Raw genomic sequence first — 18001 nt, 5'->3', positions numbered from 1 at the left:
TGTCCTACCAAACAGCGTCTGTACCTCTGGGCAAACAGTCGCTGCACCCCGTACCCACAAACACAGCCACAGCACCCGTACCTCGGGCTGCCGTGCCCCAGAGACACGCTGGTGTTAAGTAACCCAGTGGACATTTTATGGGGTTTTGGCTTTTGTGACACACAGAGGTGGCATCTTCTTGTCTCGGGGGCACTCCTGGCAGCCAGCCTCTCTAAAGGTAGTGTGGACAAGCCCAATATGCTGTGGAGGTGCAGCGTACAGTTTGGGGTGGGTTTTGTGTCAGCAGAAGGATTTCCCACCAAGGCCAGCCCTCTGCCAGCCTGGCCCAAGCTGCTACAGGACCATCCCAATGACCACTTCTACCTCTCATCACCATCTTCCACTGTGGGGTCGGCTACCCTGGATTCTGCAAGGTCCTGGAGAGGAAAATTACAGTGTTTTAAGGCGACATTTTTCTCATTCATGTGTGAGTCACCAATTTGTGTTGCATGATTCACATTCCTATACATTAAAGTTTTGCCAGTTACTCAAGTGAAGCTAAAAATGACATCCTTTATGCCATCCTTACCCTCTGAGCAAGAATATAGAAATCACATGGGGGCCGTCATACTCATGTTCAACTACAAATATCCTCAGGGGTTCTTGAGGACTTTACTCAAATTCACAGATCTATGGGTCTGAAAACTGAGAAAGTGTAAAGTAAACTGGAGACTTAGGATTGTTGCCCATGCTGGACCTACCCTGTTCAAAGGGTGGTTCTCTTCAGAAAGGATGTGACTGGAGGCAGTCTCTCTCCGTTACGACACGGAGAAATGTTGCACTGTGGCAAGGAGCACAAAACACCTCTGTTTAAGGTGAGGTTTTGCTAAAGAAGGCTAAAGCCAAGAATTTCAACGTTAGGCAGTCTTTCCATCCTTAACTCACTGTGGTTTGAATCAGAAAACAACTCACACTGATGTTAGTTAAGGACAGACTTGTGGCTCATGCTGGAATTACTTTATTTTCTGACTTGCCATTTTGTTAAGTCTTTACTGTTATTAAAATATTTAGATTATTCTGCGCCTTTTTAAAATATATAGCAGTAAAAGGTTTCTAAGTGACAGTTATACATCTAAGTTACCTAAGAGCCTGTAAAGAGGTCAGTTTAATGGGTGGAATAACTAAGGTATGTATTTTCTGAAAGTTTGTGTTGTAAACGTAAAGGCAAAAATATTTTTATTTAATAAAATTGGAGAAGAAAAAGGGCTTTCTATTAATAAAAAGCTTTCTTAATTGTATACAGTGGCTCAGTGAATAAATGAATGAATATCCACTCGTGGAACCTCTGAATCCTGCCTGGTTCATTCTACTCAGACATACTTAAATCACTTCTCATCTTACATTTTAATGACCAGTAGAACAGAATTTCTGAAAAAATCCTGACAAAGGACATTGGAGGGTTTTTGTTTCAGCTGCTAATGCATTACCATTTTGGTTCCCTCTGTTCCTCCTCTGACTCTGAGGCTCAGCTTGTCTTTTTCAATCTATTAGTTACCTTGATTTTTCTCCCTATAATCCTGCTGACTAGTTATCTCAGCCTTGCCTGGATTTTATATTCTCTCTCTTGATGGTACCTGTTTACTTTATATCAGAGAGAGTTCTGGTTCCAATCCGTGCTTCCCTATTTGGGACCATACACTGAGACTTTTGGCCTTTTATGCATTTTTGGCTTGCACACAACTGAATATAAAATGACCAGGACTAAAAAAATATTTAATAGAGTATGAAGAAGACCATTGATATGCACGGTACAATGTTTTCTCCCCAATAACTGTATCTGTAGTTAAAACCCACCGGTGGCAGACTGTCTGGGAGGACTGCAGTGACAAGAACATAAGCAAAACGTTCTGCAAAAAGGCAGCACTTGTTTATGCCACATTTGCTCAGAAAGCCCTGGGATGATACGGTTAGCAAAGCCAGGAAAGAAAATCTGTCAGGGAATCTTAAGTAATCAGTCAGTCACGTAATGACTGAATCATCAAGCCAGGCTGTGAAGTAAGGTAGGCTGGCACCATAACATCTAAGAAAAGGGTTGTAATATTGTATGCCACTCTGTAATTAGCAAGATCTAATTTGTTCATTAAGAAAGTCAGATGGTCAGTTGCTGATACTGCTGTATGAAAGGCCTTCCCTGCCCCTTCCCAGCCTGCTCTGTAAATAAATACCTGTTGCTGCCGTTTTCCAAGACTTAAAATATGTCTATAATTCACATAGGACATCTCTCAGGGCCTCACAGTAGCAATGTGACCCAATTCAGACCTTCTACTGTTTTGTGCATTTAGGTACTATTTTGATGTTACTGGTGTGAAAATACAGTTATTTTTACACCAGAAGACTGCAGGGAGATAGTAAAAACACTAGGCTCTTTGCAAGTGCCTGTACCATGTTAGCTAGTTTAGACTCACCACAAACAGTTGGGATTTCTCTCAAGCTTCCAAACATAAAGTGTCATTACACTGGTAAGTAGAAAAATACTGTATTTTAGAGCTGTGGACTCCAGGGACTCCTCCCAGTGATTTTCTGGGATGAGGAAGGGAGTGAATGTCTGATCTCATTCCAGTAGAGCTGATGCAAACTCACTATTAGCAAAGACCCCATCAGACTTGCATGTCTGTCTAGGAAATGGAATGCCTGGTTTCTACACATAAGCAGTGGATCTGGGTATTTAAAACTCCTTAGTGCCTTTGCAAAGTTCAGCTGGCCAGTGCAGTACTGTCCTGGGCTCATGAGGGTCATCCCATGTGATGAACTTAGAGGCCACTCCACAGTTTTCTTCCATACACTGTTCTTATAATACAAGCAGTATATCTAAAGGGTCGTCAAGTAGAAGTGGAAGACCGCATCAAAAACTTGTAAAGTCCAATGCCTTTCATGTTTTTACATTTGAAACACCTGCCAAAGATGTTTCAGAGCTTAAAAGTTGACTAAGATGGTAAAAATGGGCTGCATATTTATTTTATTAATGAGAACACCAGAGATGTTAAAGGAAGTATGCAAATGTTTTTGGAAGGGTATAATTTCTCCATTCTTCGACGTATATCATTTTCTGATTCATGGGCACTAGGAGTCACTTTGTCTTAGAGGCAAGTTATTCAGCAGCTGCAGAATTTCCAGCACTGCTGCTGGAAATTGCGGGTACTCACTTGTGTAAAAGACAGATGTAGCTCTCATCAATCCCATATTACAACTGTGATATTTCTACAACTAGTCAATCATTTAAAATGACAAAACCTTGCCACTGGTCTAGAAACAGTACCATAGTACATCCACTTCTGCCCAGGACTTTACTTTCCATACCCTGTATCCAACCTCCCTGTCTCCCCTCATTCTTCAGCTCCTGCAGCCTCTTCCCTTCTTTGTTTCCTCTCTGACATGTCATGGTAGCTTCTAGCCTCCTGCTGTCTGCATGCACATAGGTGAGTGCCAGGACATAAAGTACAGGTTCCCCTTGTTCCCAGCATGGTGATAGCAGCTCAATGCCACCAGGACAACCAGCTGTCAAAAGCCTTCTCCAGCTCTGGGTTCCCCTGATCAGCAGGTGCATAGAGCTTCTTCATCACAAATGAATTATTTAGAGAATTCAGCTGCCAAAGTCTGCCAGTGTCAACTAAGTGTTCAGAAATGGAATTTTTCATGTAATATGGCCAAATTGTGTGCTTTATCCTGGAGACAACAATGGCACATCCTCAACACAAAGATGATTGCTATACCGCATTCCACATCCTCCCTCAAAAGCAATGGGATTTATTCTTTTTCTTAACAGGGCAAAAATGATACATCTGCCTGCAATCTTCTTAGAAATGTCTGAACTATTTGTTAATTGTCACTTCCTGCTGTTTTAAGGAAAATAATCAGGCTGATGTAAATGATTAGGATGGAAAAGGTGGGTGAGGGATGCTTGTTCACCATCTCCTTCAATGCAAAGACTAACGATCATTAAATCAAACAAGCAGGTGCCAAGTTTAAAACAAACAAAAGTAGATACTGTTTTGCAGAGGTAATAGTTAAACTGGGGAACTCATCGCTACGGGCCAAAAGTGACTGGACAATTTAATGGAAGAAAAAAACATTGGGAAATACTATTTATAAAACTAGCACCTCTGGTTGAGGAAGTATGTGAGCTGCAAATCCCTGCAGGCATGTGCAAGCATTACCCATCCTTACGCTGTTCTCACGCGCTTCCCTAAATCACTGCTACTGGCTCCAGTCAGAGATGAGCTACCCTGGTAGACAGACTCCCATTCTGGCATAATCTGCCTGTTCCTGTGTTGAACTTTCAACCTGGAGGGTTAGCATTGGGCCATAGAGTACACAGCTGAAATGAAAGGAACAATCTTGCAATCAAGGCAAAGCTACTTGCTAACAGCACAAATAGACGTGGTACCCATGGTACTAAATGAGCCTGTAGCACAGTTTTGCTGTTCCTTTCCTGGGAGTTTTTCCCTGACACTATAAAAAGATCAGCCAGTTCTCTTTACACAGGTACTAAGCTAACAGTGAATGTGTATTGTACCTATGTGGTGAATGGTGAGTCACTACGTGATTAAGGATTATGATAAATTGAATGGCCTGTTTGCAGGTTCAAGGACAAGCTTTACACCTTTGTCATAAAAGATCCTTGTCCTGGTGAACTTCATATTTCAATACAGTATTTGACTTGAACAAGCCGGTCTTCTGTAGGATAGTCCTGTTCTTCCAAGGTTGCAACAGAAGTGAGATAGTGTTAATATTGTGTTTCTGACCTCTTCATTACAAATACACTCTACTTATACTTCCATTTGTAAAACAAACAATATGCTCATACATATATATGTAATTATAACCAGTTCAGTAGTTTAACATCACAGAACATTGATCTTCTCAAAAGAATGTTCTCATATATTATCCTCCCTACCTGAAAATATATTTTATTCTTTTAAATAACTCTTCCCTGCTCTAACTTCACCTTAGCACGAAAACAAAATTTCAGCAAAGCTTGCACTCTTGGAATACCAAAAATAGTTTGGCCACAACAGTGGAAGGGGTGAAAGAAGTGAGAGGCCCTGCCAGTGGGCAAACAAAATGCTGGCCCAATCAGCACAGAGTATTTGCATAGCTGGTCCAGCCATATATATAGATATTTACTAAAATACATACAATATTTATAGAATTAAAAACATTTCTATATAAGGAAATGGCAACAGGAAGCTGGGTCTGGTAGAATTCCTATACTAAAAAAGCAGCTGCTCCACAAGGGCTGATAGCCCTGGGCAGGGAGCTCAGGGGTGAGATGGAGAAAAAAAGAGAAAGACAGGATGGTTCAAAGGAGAAAGACAAAAGTGAAATTAAGATTTTTTTTAGGGAAGGGAAGGAAAGGGAAGAGAACGGAGGGGAAGGGAAGGGAACTGGTACCTCTACTCAGTAATTCTCACCTGGCATTGTCCTAAAAAAATGTATCTGCTCACCTTTTCTACCACATCTTTGGTCTTTTTTGGTGTTTGGTTTCTCTTGCTCTCCAGAAGAGGACGGTCTCATCAGCTCAGGCCCCAGGTATGCTGGTCCAGGCCTACAGCAAGGCTGCAATGATTTGATGATGGCAACTGGGGTGAAAAAAATAGAAAACTTTAGTTCTAGGAGCAGTAGCTGGTAGTGGGAGACTGCTTTTCCCTAGCCTTGCCAGACTGTTAGCATCAACACAAGGACATGCAAGCACATGTACATGCACACACACGTGCGTGCAAGCAGACATGAACACAGAAGCACACCCATTTTCAAACAGTCTCCCTGTCTCTCCTGAGAGGCTTAAAGATCTGCCAGGGCCATGAGTTAGCTTTGTACCACTCCGCCACATGCCTTGCGAGCCCGTTTCCCTCCGTGCTGGCTGCAGCAACAGTGCCTGCCTGTTGGGCCCTGACAGTGCTTGGCTCCTGGGAAGAACTATTCACACACGATGGCAGCTCAAAAGAAAAGTTGAAAAGGAATCAAAGCCATCTCTGTTGAAATAAACATCTGCTCTGCGTTCAGTATCGTGGCAACAGGGCTCACAAAATGCACAGGCAGCCCTCCAAGGGCTCCTGGCACATCACAGCTATCAGTACCTGCTGAAAACAGGCTGGCGGAGTGGTCACAGCCCAGTGGGGAGCGCAGATGGGGATGCTCAGAAGAAAAAACTTGGGTCAAAGCTAGAAATAACTTCACAGTTCCCTTGGAGGAATACAGCTTAGAAATTCACCACCCCTGCAGCGACGCTGGCAGATAGGAAGAGACTGCGGCAACATGATTTCTTCGACAGGGCTGGGGCATGTGCTCATTACCCTGATCTGTGACCAGTTTCTTCTCCACTGCCCCAAAGTAGCAAGAGGAAAAAAGCAGTGGGATGAGGCTGTGGAAGAGCACTTGTCCCTGGAGCCCACACAATAAGCGTTTGGTGGCTCTCAGTTAACAGCACCGTGCAGTTCCCCAGGGAGCAGTCAGGGTGGGAGAGACCCATTGCTTTTGTCTCTGCCTACAGCTTCTGCAAGGCCAAAGCAGGACATTAAATGCAAAACCCCTATTCTCCTTGTTGCTGTCTTTGAATTCCTGTACCCCTGCAGAGGCAGGGCTGTGACACAACAGCAAGCTGAGCCCAAGTGGCACAGTGAGCTTGAACAGTTGGGACTCTATTACTGTCACAGCCAGTGGACCCAAGTGCTGTATTTGTCTTCAGTACCTTTTATTATTAATGATGATGGCCTAGTAGGGGTAAGACCACATCCTGGCTCATGGAGACCCACCTGAGCCTCTAGATGGAACTTAGTAATGTTGGCAACAAGTCTTTTTAGTAAGTTTATTGGATGTGTTTGAGCCAGGAATCAATCTGAAGAAACAACCTGATAATACCCCTGTTACTGAGCTCCTTCCCAGAGCAGAAATGCACATTAAGCAAAGGAACCCGATACCTTCCTGGGAGAGGGAACAGAGAGATTTTTGTCTCTGGTCTGATTTAGCCAAATTCCTCACAGAGCTCTGAAGTGACAAACATGGCCTTCACTGAGAGCTTCAAAAGGAAATTGCTGTTTGCATAAAAGACATGCTAAGATGAGTTGGTTCTTAAAAGGGGACTTGAGCAAGAGGAGAGAGTGGAACAAATCTCTTGGAAAAATGTCCAAAAGCCACTGGATTGTGGGAAACGAAGCTCAACATCTGTGTCCCAGTTGGGCTGTCACTTGATGAGAACAGCAAGTGCCCGGCTCTGGGCATGTTGTTAGACACCACAGATGGTGGCTCCCGTGTAGGGAAAATCAAGAGATGCTCAAGACTTCAGCAAGGCCAGAAAGGGGGGGGGGGAGGAGGAGGGGGAAGAGGGCACTACGAAGCTGAAAGGGTGAGGACAGTTCAGGGTTTTGCTAATTTTACAGCAAAAGAGAGTGAAAAGATAACAGAACTAAAAAGGAAACATGGCTACCAGAAATTCCTGCTAGCTTTTCATCTCAATTTGAATATGTAAGTAGGGTGAGCTGGAAACTTTCCTGCCTTCACAATTCTTGTTTCCAGGAAGTGAAGCCTCAAGCAATGCTGCAAACCAGCCCAGCTGCCCGTACAGCAGCAACTGGTTGAGGGTGAAAACGGGCTGACAATGGTGTTAAGAACTCTCAGTTCTGCAATCAGACTTTTACAGGTAGTCTTGTAGGTAAAACAACCCCATTCAAGGGTCTCTATGTGTGAATGGATGAGGCCAAGGCACCAACATTGTCATATGGTCTTTGTGGGTTCAAAGGTAGACTGACTGCTGCGAGGAAAGGAAACTTCCAGTACAGCCCTGTTCGTAGGGAGTTATTTTTCTGCCAACTAGGAGCAACCAAGAGCAGATGACTCATAAGTACACTTTCCCGGCTGCTTTGGAAGCTCTCCTCTATCTGGTCCAACTGCTACGTACATTTATGCCTTGTGCTGACGAGGAAGTCAGACGTAAATACGTGGATCAAGGCCAACAAGTCTACTGGTAAGACTGTAAATGGCATGAGAATGGCAGTGTGACTTATGTGGTAGAAGACTGCATCCATAAAGGACACGGTGGTTGATGTATCCTCTGTGTGTGCTAGTGTTTGACCAGTGTTGCATCCATGAAAGGGGGCACACTTTTAAATAAAATGTAAATATAGTGAGACTTAGATAAGTACCTTCTTCTACAAGCAGATGTTGAACAGCACATTCAGTCCAGGAAACTGCCACTACAAAGGTTAAAGTACATGGAGGATATGAGTGAGAAAGGGAAGAGGAAGCCTTGCAGACCCTATTACCATTCACTGCTAACAAGCTGCTGAATACATGGGGCATTGGTTCTCTCTTTCTCAATGTGTGAATGAGGAACAACAGCAGAATAACCTACCAGTGAGTACGAAAGGATCCCCAGGAGACGTGTCAAGAGTGCACTCCAGAGCCTGATCTTCCTGCTATGTTTGGAGAGGCTGCCACAGGGCGAAATGTTTACTAGACTGACTCAGATACTAATGGGAGTCAGGGGATAAGTGGGAGAAGAGAGAAACAAAGGAGTCAGTGCAGCAGAGGAGAGCTGAACTTTCATAAGAGGGAAGTGAGGAAAGCTTGTTTATGAGCTGCTTTGTCAGGAAGTCCTGTGACTAACCTTATTTCACTTACTGATTTTATGTACCAAAATTGTATTTATTGCATGCAGAAAAAAATGTACAACAACACAGTGAAAAGGTGTGCTCACCTTCCCTTTGCAAGATAGAGCCAAATCCCTGGCAGCTCTCTTGCTGTGAGCATGGCCCACCAGAGCACAGCTTTACCTTTGTAGCTGTGACTGTTGTGGAGGGGCCTGGAAGCAGATTTTGTAATCCCAGGGAGGAAACAAACACGGTTAAGAGCCACGTCCTCTTGCAGAACTGTGGGTTGTTTTTTTTTTTTTTGTTTGTTTTTTTAAATTTAAAATAAGAAAATAAAATATGATGTGCTACAGCTTTGTGTTGTGTCAGTTTGACTGCTTTCATACAGCATAACGTGGCGTCTCTTCTTTTTCCATTCACCCTCTCCTGCATCTGTTCTCTATTCTCTGAACTCAAAGGAAAGGAAAACTATGTCATTCTGTGGTTTCAATGGCAACTTATGATCACATAGGAAATGTACAGAACTGCATAGGAGCCTTCTCTCGCAGAGCTTTTCACTTTCTGTTCATACCACAGAGTGAGCAGAAGGCCCAGCAATAATCTGGGAGTTTGTGCAAGCCAGACAGGATGAACACGAAGCACAGCATCACCTTGAAAAGCGTGTGTTAATGGCATGGCAAGTCAAGGAAGATGCTGACAGACTGAAAAATTCGAGGGAGGAGAATAGGGAAGGCTCAAGGGCAACAGTGCTAACACAGAAAGATTATAGCAAAATACGCTTAACTTGGTTAAACATCAACTCACAGATAAGAGGAACAAGTCAGCCTCCTGAAAGGGTTTGCACAAGCCAAAACAATGAACAGTAGGGCCAAGGCCCTATATGCATGTACAACAAAACAAACAAACAAACAAAGCAAGTTTTGGAGACAGGATAAATAACAAGATAATTGTTATGGTGGCAGGAGGTACTAGCCCAGATGGCAGCATCCAGTGAGCAGCATCTCAGGTCTGTCACTGCTGTTTTATGCTCTTGCTGCACGCTTCCATGGCTCTGACTTGGGCTGCCTGGGAATGAAGGACTGGTACAGGTACTGGTAGGCAAGGTGAGCAGATGCCCTCAAATGGCCTTCCTGCCCCACATCCTGCTGCCATGGAGGGGAAACCCTACAAGGCTCTCTCCTCCCCTGCCAGCTCCCCAGGGGAAGATGGGTCACTGATCCGCAATTGTAAGGTCAGAAAGCATAAGTCACGTACCCAGCCTGGCCCAACATGGTGTCCTTGCTCAGAAGTTTATGCTTCAGCTGCTTGCCACAGCCCTCCTGCAGCCTGAGAGCTGCCTGGTGGCAGCACTGAGTCCTGAGAGACAGTGAGACACTTAGTCTAATGCTCCCATGGATTAGGTAGGTCCAACCTGGCCACCTTACCTGCCTAAATGTCTTCTCTGACACATCTTCCCATGCTGTAGTTCAGTGGTTTATGGCTGCTCTGATGGGCGCATTGTGGCTGCTGGCTGGCTTATCCCTTGGAAAACACCAACCTAACTAGCAGGTTTTGAATGGCATGCTGGTGGTGTGACAGCATGGGAGGGAAGACCATGCTGTCTTAATGAGCCCATTTCTTAATTTATAGTGCTTTGCAGGGGTGGAAACATGAACTTGCAGGGATGCCCTGAAACAAGAACTTGCAGGGATGGGCCAAGTTGGTGAAAACCTCTGCAGTGGAGGGGTACAGAGAGAGATGAGACGTGGCTAGCAGCAGCAGGTGACATCAGAGAGAGATATGCTCACTGGGATGCCAGGACTCCTCATGCTTGGTCCTGGTGGTCCCCCTGCCTGCACCCCTCTTGCCCCTCTTGCATGGTTGATGCCAGGGCAAGAGTTCAGCATCCCCTACCTCCCTCCAAATTTCTGCTGTACCTCCAGCCTGGGAAAGGAAAACACAGCATGTCTGGCCCTGTGCTCTACAGGGTGGAGGAGGACGAGGGTTAGAGTCAGGCAGCGAAAAACAGGAACCCACCCACCTCTGTACCAGTTCCCAACCAGCGGACCATTCCCATGGGTAGCTGCCCATTAAAAAAGCTGCTCTGAGGAATGGTTCTGTGTCCCTGCAAAGGTCCTATTTCCCAGGACACTCCACACCAGCCTGTTCCATTCAAAAGTCCCTACCTGCCTCTGCTTTGGGGAATAAAGGCAGGGAGAGAAGGCAAGCAGCAACCAAAATCCTGCCAGGTGTCAATCCTCACTGTGGTTAGCTGGGAGAGGCAGCAAAACTACAAACAGGCCTCTCAAAGAGGCAGTGAGCACCTGGTGAAGCCAGACCTCTCCCCCAGTTATTTCAGAGATATTTATCACATAGCACTGACACCTGCACAGCACCGCCTTTGAAGCTGATTTGTTTAGGAAACAAAATTGAGAGAAAATAGCCAAGTCACCTGAGGTGTCTGAGCACGAAAAGGAAGCTCAATAGTCAATTAGCTCTACTCTGATGCCTGAAGTGGATGAGATTTGGGGGTGGAGGAGAGATAAGACAGCAGATTACACTGACTTTCATTCATTTGCAGGTTCGGCCGGTTTAGCAGGATTTCTGGCTGCTGACATCAGAGTGCTCCATGAGCAGAAGGCAAGGCAAAGCCAACATATTAAATTTTAAGGAAACGCCAAAGAGACTGTCATTAGTGGCTTATTAATAAAATATCACTGTTCTCTGTCATCTCAGGCTTTCGAACAGGGCCTGGGCACCCCATTCTGCCTTTTGCCCTTAAGGTATTTCCCAAGTGTACTTTACTAATTTGGGCTTTTCTAGCTGAGCAACCACAGGTGCTTTCCCATTAAGGCCAGAACAGGGGCAGTTTGTACAACTGCACCAATTGCTGGGGAGAAGGAAATCATGTTTGAGCTCAGTCCCCTGGGACACCTGTGGTGTTGGGGCACCCGCTGAGGGCAGAGAGAGGTGCAGTGGCGGGGAGGCTGGGTCGGTGCTGAGTGGTGTGCGACCGCAGCACCCATATTCTGGTACTGGAAGCCCTGAAACAGGATGCAGCACATCACCAAACCACAGCCTCCCAGAGTGACTGGCCAAAGGTCACAGGTTGCTTAGTCCCACTTGTTAGAAAGCATGGATTCACTTAAAGCAGGGAAAATGAGTTTTGTTAAAGTATCAGAGACTGGCTGGTGCCAGGGCATAAGGGTGGAAGGCGGCTGCAGGAACCCTCTCTGCAAAAGGAAATGTGAGACCTGCTGCCGACACTGGGTAACTCTTGGGTAGTGCAGTCAAATTTCTAAAAAAAAAAAAAAAAAAAAAAAGTTGGGAGGTGGATTTGTAAACAGCTCCCAGCAGCTGCACACAGTGAGCACCCCATCCATCCCTCTGCCCCCCTCTCACCCTTATCCCGTGCTTTGCACCTTCACCAAAGCCATTTCCTGTCTCACCAGGTGCTGCACAAAGCTGGGACACGGGCAGAAAAGAGGAAGGAGCAGGATGAGCTCACACCCGAGGTGTAGACCAGGTGCATTCTCATGCAGAATTTCCCTGCGCTCTGGGAAGTTATCAGAGCTGTTAATTACTCACAGCGGCATGTCCCTGGTCTACCCAAACAGCAGGAGGGATGTGCACCCTCCATTTCACCTTCACCTAGCCCCAGCCTAGTCCATGCCCTGGAGCACACGGGCACACCTTGGAGCACACCTGCATGCCCCTGAGCACGCCCGCACACTCAGCCCTGGCAGCGTGGCCAGCTGCGATGTGTGCGGGCTGCCAGGGCATGTTTGGGGTGTGGGGGGGGCAAAGCAGGCCAGGGGGGTGCCAGGGCATGTTAGGGGGATATAAACATGCAAGGGGGGGGGGTGCCAGGGCTTGGGGCAGCTAGGCATGCACTGGGTCTCCTGGACGTGCACGGGGGGGGCTTGGGCATGCACCGGGTGAGCCGGGAGCACAGCACAGCCCGTGCTGGAGGCGACAGGCTGGGAAGGGACAAGGCAGCACTTGGGGACCCGTTCGCGGGAGGCTCCTGCCCCCCAGCGCCGGCTGCGGGCAGTGCCGCGCTGCCACGGCCGGCAGCCGTGCTGGGCTGCTGCTGCTGGGTTTGCAGCAGCAGGGATGCACATCGGTTCGACAAGCAAACACACAGAAGCATCCCAGAACTGTGCACGAAAGGGACAAACTCCTTGTGGGTGATGCCAGCTCTGTCCCCCTAAGCCGGCCGTGCCGCTCTCTGCTCATTAGTCATCTTGCAATGAAATGTTGGACTGCCCTCAAATTTTACATTCCCATTTCTTGTGAAAACCTGACTTTTCAGAGGTGCAGAGGGAGTAGAACGGTTCCATCTTCTCCATCATCACTTTTGGATTTTGGTCCACTTTCACCTGACTTCGTTAAAGGACCAGGAGGGTTCCTCCACCCATGGATTTACTCCTACAAGCTTGTGAAGACAGGAGATAGATGAAGCCCACGAATGCATCCCAGGATAGGAGAGATAGCATGTACCCCACTACCTGCCAAGTGGCTGTCAAGAAGCACAAGGCACAAATCTGCAGGAATCAAGGCTTCATTTGGTTCAGTGCTCACAGCCTCTCTCTTCGGCATGAAAAGCATGACACCTTTCTCCCTGACCCCCCTTCAAGCTAAGAAAAGAAAACGTAACAGGAGCCCAGGCTCTCACTAGGAGCTAGTTATCCTGCAGCATTAATAACTACAGACATATTCAAGCTGCAGCTGGCAAGAGCATTGCCTCAGAACATTTGTAAACGAGGTGCAAAGTAACTCCAGAACCTGACATGAATCTTGCAGTGTTTGACATTTTCCCAGAGCTCTGTGTCCCAGAGATAAACGGCTACAGATTCCACTAGAAAGCTTTTACCTTCCTTATTGTTAAGGGAGAGCCAAGAACTGACTTGATTACACCAAAAAGGCAAAGAATCCAAAGGAGGGGAAAAAAATTGCATGGTGTGACCCATCTGTATCTGTTTTATATCAGTCCTAACCAGACCAGTCAGCTTGGTTTCTGAGAAGTTTAGCATAGTGCATCTCCAGAAGCACCATGTTATTTGGATTTAGCCTTTAAAACAGAGGCTTTTTTTTTTTTTTTCTTTTTCCCCCCTCTCTTTGCAAAGTGGGAGTTTTTACTCATGCTACTCAGGAGTCAAAACATACTCTGAAAAGTGTATAGTTGTAGCTTAAACACAACGGCAACCTTCCGTCTTAATTCTTTCTGTATCACTCACTCAGAGGCTTCACGTAACAGTTAAGCAGCATAAAAACATCAATTGTGTGCCAGTTCCTGTAGAGGCCGCACACAACTCATTTATAAGGGCGGCAGGAGCCTCTGTATGAGAATCTGCTAACAAGACTATCCTTGGTACGATGAGCTCTGTGTGCTGAAGGAAATGCTGCTTTTGCAAACTTATTTCGCTTATCTGACTGTCATGGTTTTGGCTGGGATAGAGTTAACTTTCTTTGTAGAGGTTTTTATGATGCTGTGTTTTAGATGAAAAGAATGGTGATAGGACACCAATATCTTAGCTGTTGCAGAGCAGTGCTCACACAGAGCCAAGAACTTTTCAGCTCCTTGTGCTGCTTTGCCAGCAGGGAGGCTGAGGGTGCACCAGGAGCTGTGAGGGGACACATCCAGGACAGGTGACCCAGGCTGACCAAAGGGATGTCCCACACCATGTGGAGTAACACTCAGCAATAACAGAGGGAGGTGGAGGGTGAGGGGAACATCTGGAGTAATGGCATTTGCCTTCCCAACAAACCATGCAATGAGCTCTGCTTTCCTGGAAGTGGCTGAACACCTGCCTGCTGACAGGAAGTGGCAGATGAATTCCTTGTTTTGCTTTGCTTGCACATGCAGCTTTTGCTTTATCTAGCAATCTGCTTTATCTCAACACATGAGTTCTCACACTTTTACCTTTCCAATTCTCTCCCCCATCCCACCTATGGAAAGTGAGTGAGCACTGCGTGTGTGGTACTGAGCTGCCTGCCAGGGTTAAACAACAATCACCTAGAGACGAAGAAAAGCAGAAAAACAATTAACAAGTCAGGAGATAAAGGTAGTATAAGGACAGTATAAGCAGCAGCACACTTACAAAACTATTAGAAAACACCCTTGCTTTACCATGTCTATTAATTAAATATAAAGAATCATGGTCCTAGTCCAGATGATTCAGGAAGACACTTCATGCCCATTGCATGAGCAAAGTTTCTCCTTTGTACACATGCTCAGGAGGAAAAATCCAAAGGCTGGGAACAGCCATGCCCCAGGGCAGAGCACTCTGGGTGCTGGCAGGAGATGCTCAGAAGAATCACAAGCAGAGACCGGCTGCCTCCAGCACCCCTGCCCTGGCTGGGTGCTCTGCCGTGGGACACATGGAGCACAGCCTGTGCTGGCTCCTTGGCCACTTCTCAGCTGCCATGGCTGGGGACACTTTGGATGCTTCTGCTCTGAACCAGACGGCGTTGTGTCCCCTTGGGGCTGTGGGAGGAAAAATAGCTCAGAGGACTGCTCTGCACTAGGCACAAAGCTCTCAGATACTTCCTCTTCCTAGTTGCTTAAAAAAATAAAGTAAATTACATTTCCCAACCCCTGACAGGGTGTTACATTTCCTCAAGAGGAAGAAAAGCTGTACACCAGCTGAGTCAGCTCTGGGTTGCATAAGATATACCTCAGTCACTCTGGGAGAGTGACATTCACTCTAATTCCACTATTATTGGCATCCATAAATCTGCATGTGTCACACACTTATTGTAAAAAGTTAGCAACTCGGGGTGACTTTGCTTAAAGGGAACAAAAAAACTACCAAGCCCATGTGCATTAAGAAGATGCTATACAACATCCCAACATACAGATAAAATAAAAGATGGCAGCTATAAATAAGAACGTTTAAAGATCAGCATCACAAGTTGGGCATTGGCAAGTCAAAAATCTCCTGTTATTTACATAGTTACTTGATAGGAAAGTAACAGAGCCCTAAGCTCTCTGGCTGCTTTTTTTTTTTTTTTTTTTTTTTTTTTTACAGTACGCTTCCCATTTTTGCTCTACTTCTAGAACACAACAGAGCAAAAATCCACATTGCATCCACTTCCACATATTTTTTTAAATCTACAATTGACCAACATGCAAAAATACATGGCATGTTAAGAAGATAAGCTAGTGAGTGATTCAGGAGAGATGTTGAAACACCTTTGGGAGCACCAGGAGCAGGGGAGAGCTGTATGAGACCTGGTTTAAGTCTCAGGGCCACTGCGTGCTGCTGCCAGACCTTGTCCTCCTACCATATTTGGTAGAGCAACGAGGATGCAAAGCAAGAACTAAAAGCCTGGCTTGGCAGGCAGTTGGCAATAGAGCCTGTTTTGTGTATGCTGTAATTTGCGGTCACTATCTCAGGGAGATCTGATGCACTTTGCTCCCTCTGAGCATTCCCTGCCTCTGCCCTCCAGCCTTCACCTCACCACGCTCTGTACTGCAGCAGCCAGCATGAGAGCCCAGGGCTAAAAGGCATTCTGATTAACACAGGGCAAAGCAGACAAGGAAAGAACTTGTGCATACCCCAAAAAGCTAAAGGAAGATGAAATACAGGCTTATGGCCCAACGAGAAGGATCAGAATGAGCTGGCTGCAGTGAATCTTGGTGCATTTGATTTTCCTTTTGTTTTAGTCCTCGCAAAAACTGTTATCTATAATCAAAGTGCATTAACTTTAACAAGCAAATAAACATACATCCAGATGAACAGGCTGGAGAACACTGAGATAAAGTGGATGTCTTCAGATGGGCAGGGCTATATTAGTCCCTGAGTGCAGAATGACCTAAATACTGAGGCCACCTGAAATCCTGGCAATGCCTGCAGCAAACAGGAGAAGTCTCTAAAAACTGAGGAACAAACATTATATTTGTTTTCAGAAAGGAAGCCTCCAAGCAATTATTCATCCAGTTATCCAACTCTTATCCCGAGAGAAATCCTGGAACAAAGTAAACAATTTTATATTCCTTCTTTGCCTTGTTTATGAGCCATTAACAACAGTTTGTGCCAAAACACACACACACACACACACACATATATATCTATATTTGATAGCCCAAATATGTGGGGCAACATCCTTATGATCAACTTGAAGAAATACAACAGTTAATCACTGAGATAGGCAAGCAGCTAGCTAAAAACAAAACAAAACAAAAAAACTCTTAAAGAGTACTTGACCACCCAGCAGGATAGCAAATGCTGCTATTTCACAGGAATCTGCCAGGTTAGCAGCTTTTTTCAGCATTTTAAACAATTTAATCATGTGAAAGATGGCACTCCATGGATTATATTGAATGAGAAATGGTTAGAAAGATGTCCAGGGACACGCTTAGAGTATAAAAGATTGCAACAGTTTCCAAATGGCACAGAAAGATAAGTGACAAAAATGCAATTCAATAAAATTGTTAAAAGTATTCCTCTTAGGCAGAAGAAATCAATTTTGCAGAAAAAAGTGACTAACAGGGTAGCAGCATCGCTAAAAAGATCAAAAATTGTAGAAAGCCACAAACTGACTGTATAACAATTCATTGCCACAAAAAGAAGGAAAAACTACTCATTCTGGACATACTTGGGGAAAGGACTGATGGACAAATAAGGTAAGTGTTCTGCTGTTCTGGGGATGATGCAGTTTTGCTTAGAAAGCAACACACACAGCTATAGAGAAGACCAGTAAGAATGACAAAATGTTTAGAAACATAATTTAGGAGATGAGTTTGAAAGATTTGGGCTGTTTTCAAAGAAAACAGAAGATAGAGACTGAAGTCAAGGCAGTATATCAGAGTGCAAAAACAGCTGCTGAACAGTCATGGTCCCTGGCAATAGCAGAAAGAACAAGAAATCAACTTAGTTTGCAGCAAATTTAATTTAGGTCAGTTACTAAGGGAGTTTTCTAATTAAGGCAAATACAGCAGTAGAACAGAATATTTGGGAGCTTCCTTCATGAGATTTTTATTTATATATATATAAAAACAACCAACAGCAACAACAACAACAAAATAAAACAAGCTTGGCAAACAGACACCATTAGTGCTCAGTTCTGGCACAGAAGAATACAGCAGGTGTTGTCCTGAGACCTCCTCTAGCCCTACCTAAGCTTTAATAAATGGTTTATCAATATAATTTTACGTAACTCCTGTAAACAAAAAATACCCCACACATATTACACACCTAATAAAAATGAGCCAGTTTTTCCAAGGATGCAGGTTTTTTGCTCTAAGCTAAGCTTAAACACAGCCCCTTAAGTCCAGCATGCAGATGGGTGTGTTACCAGCTTTTCTGCCTTTTATTCCCCCTAGGAAAACAAGTCAAAGTCTTGTGCACACTGGAATAGCTATATGAAAATCAGCTCTTGAAAAATGTTAG

General features: G+C 45.1%; 1 long non-coding RNA gene across 1 annotated transcript; it reads right to left on the bottom strand.

The window, feature by feature from the left end:
- Positions 1–11228: 11228 nt before the first annotated feature.
- Positions 11229–12130, bottom strand: LOC137863821 (uncharacterized). The gene is made up of 2 exons (XR_011101169.1): positions 12006–12130; positions 11229–11901 (listed from the first exon to the last, which is right to left on the bottom strand). It is a non-coding gene; the product is annotated as an uncharacterized lncRNA (long non-coding RNA).
- Positions 12131–18001: the final 5871 nt, after the last annotated feature.

This window comes from Anas acuta, chromosome 13, assembly GCF_963932015.1.
Source record: "Anas acuta chromosome 13, bAnaAcu1.1, whole genome shotgun sequence".
Lineage (NCBI taxonomy): Eukaryota > Metazoa > Chordata > Aves > Anseriformes > Anatidae > Anas > Anas acuta.
The sequence above is the reverse complement of the archived record's forward strand: the minus strand, read 5'-3'. Positions and strand labels throughout refer to the sequence as shown.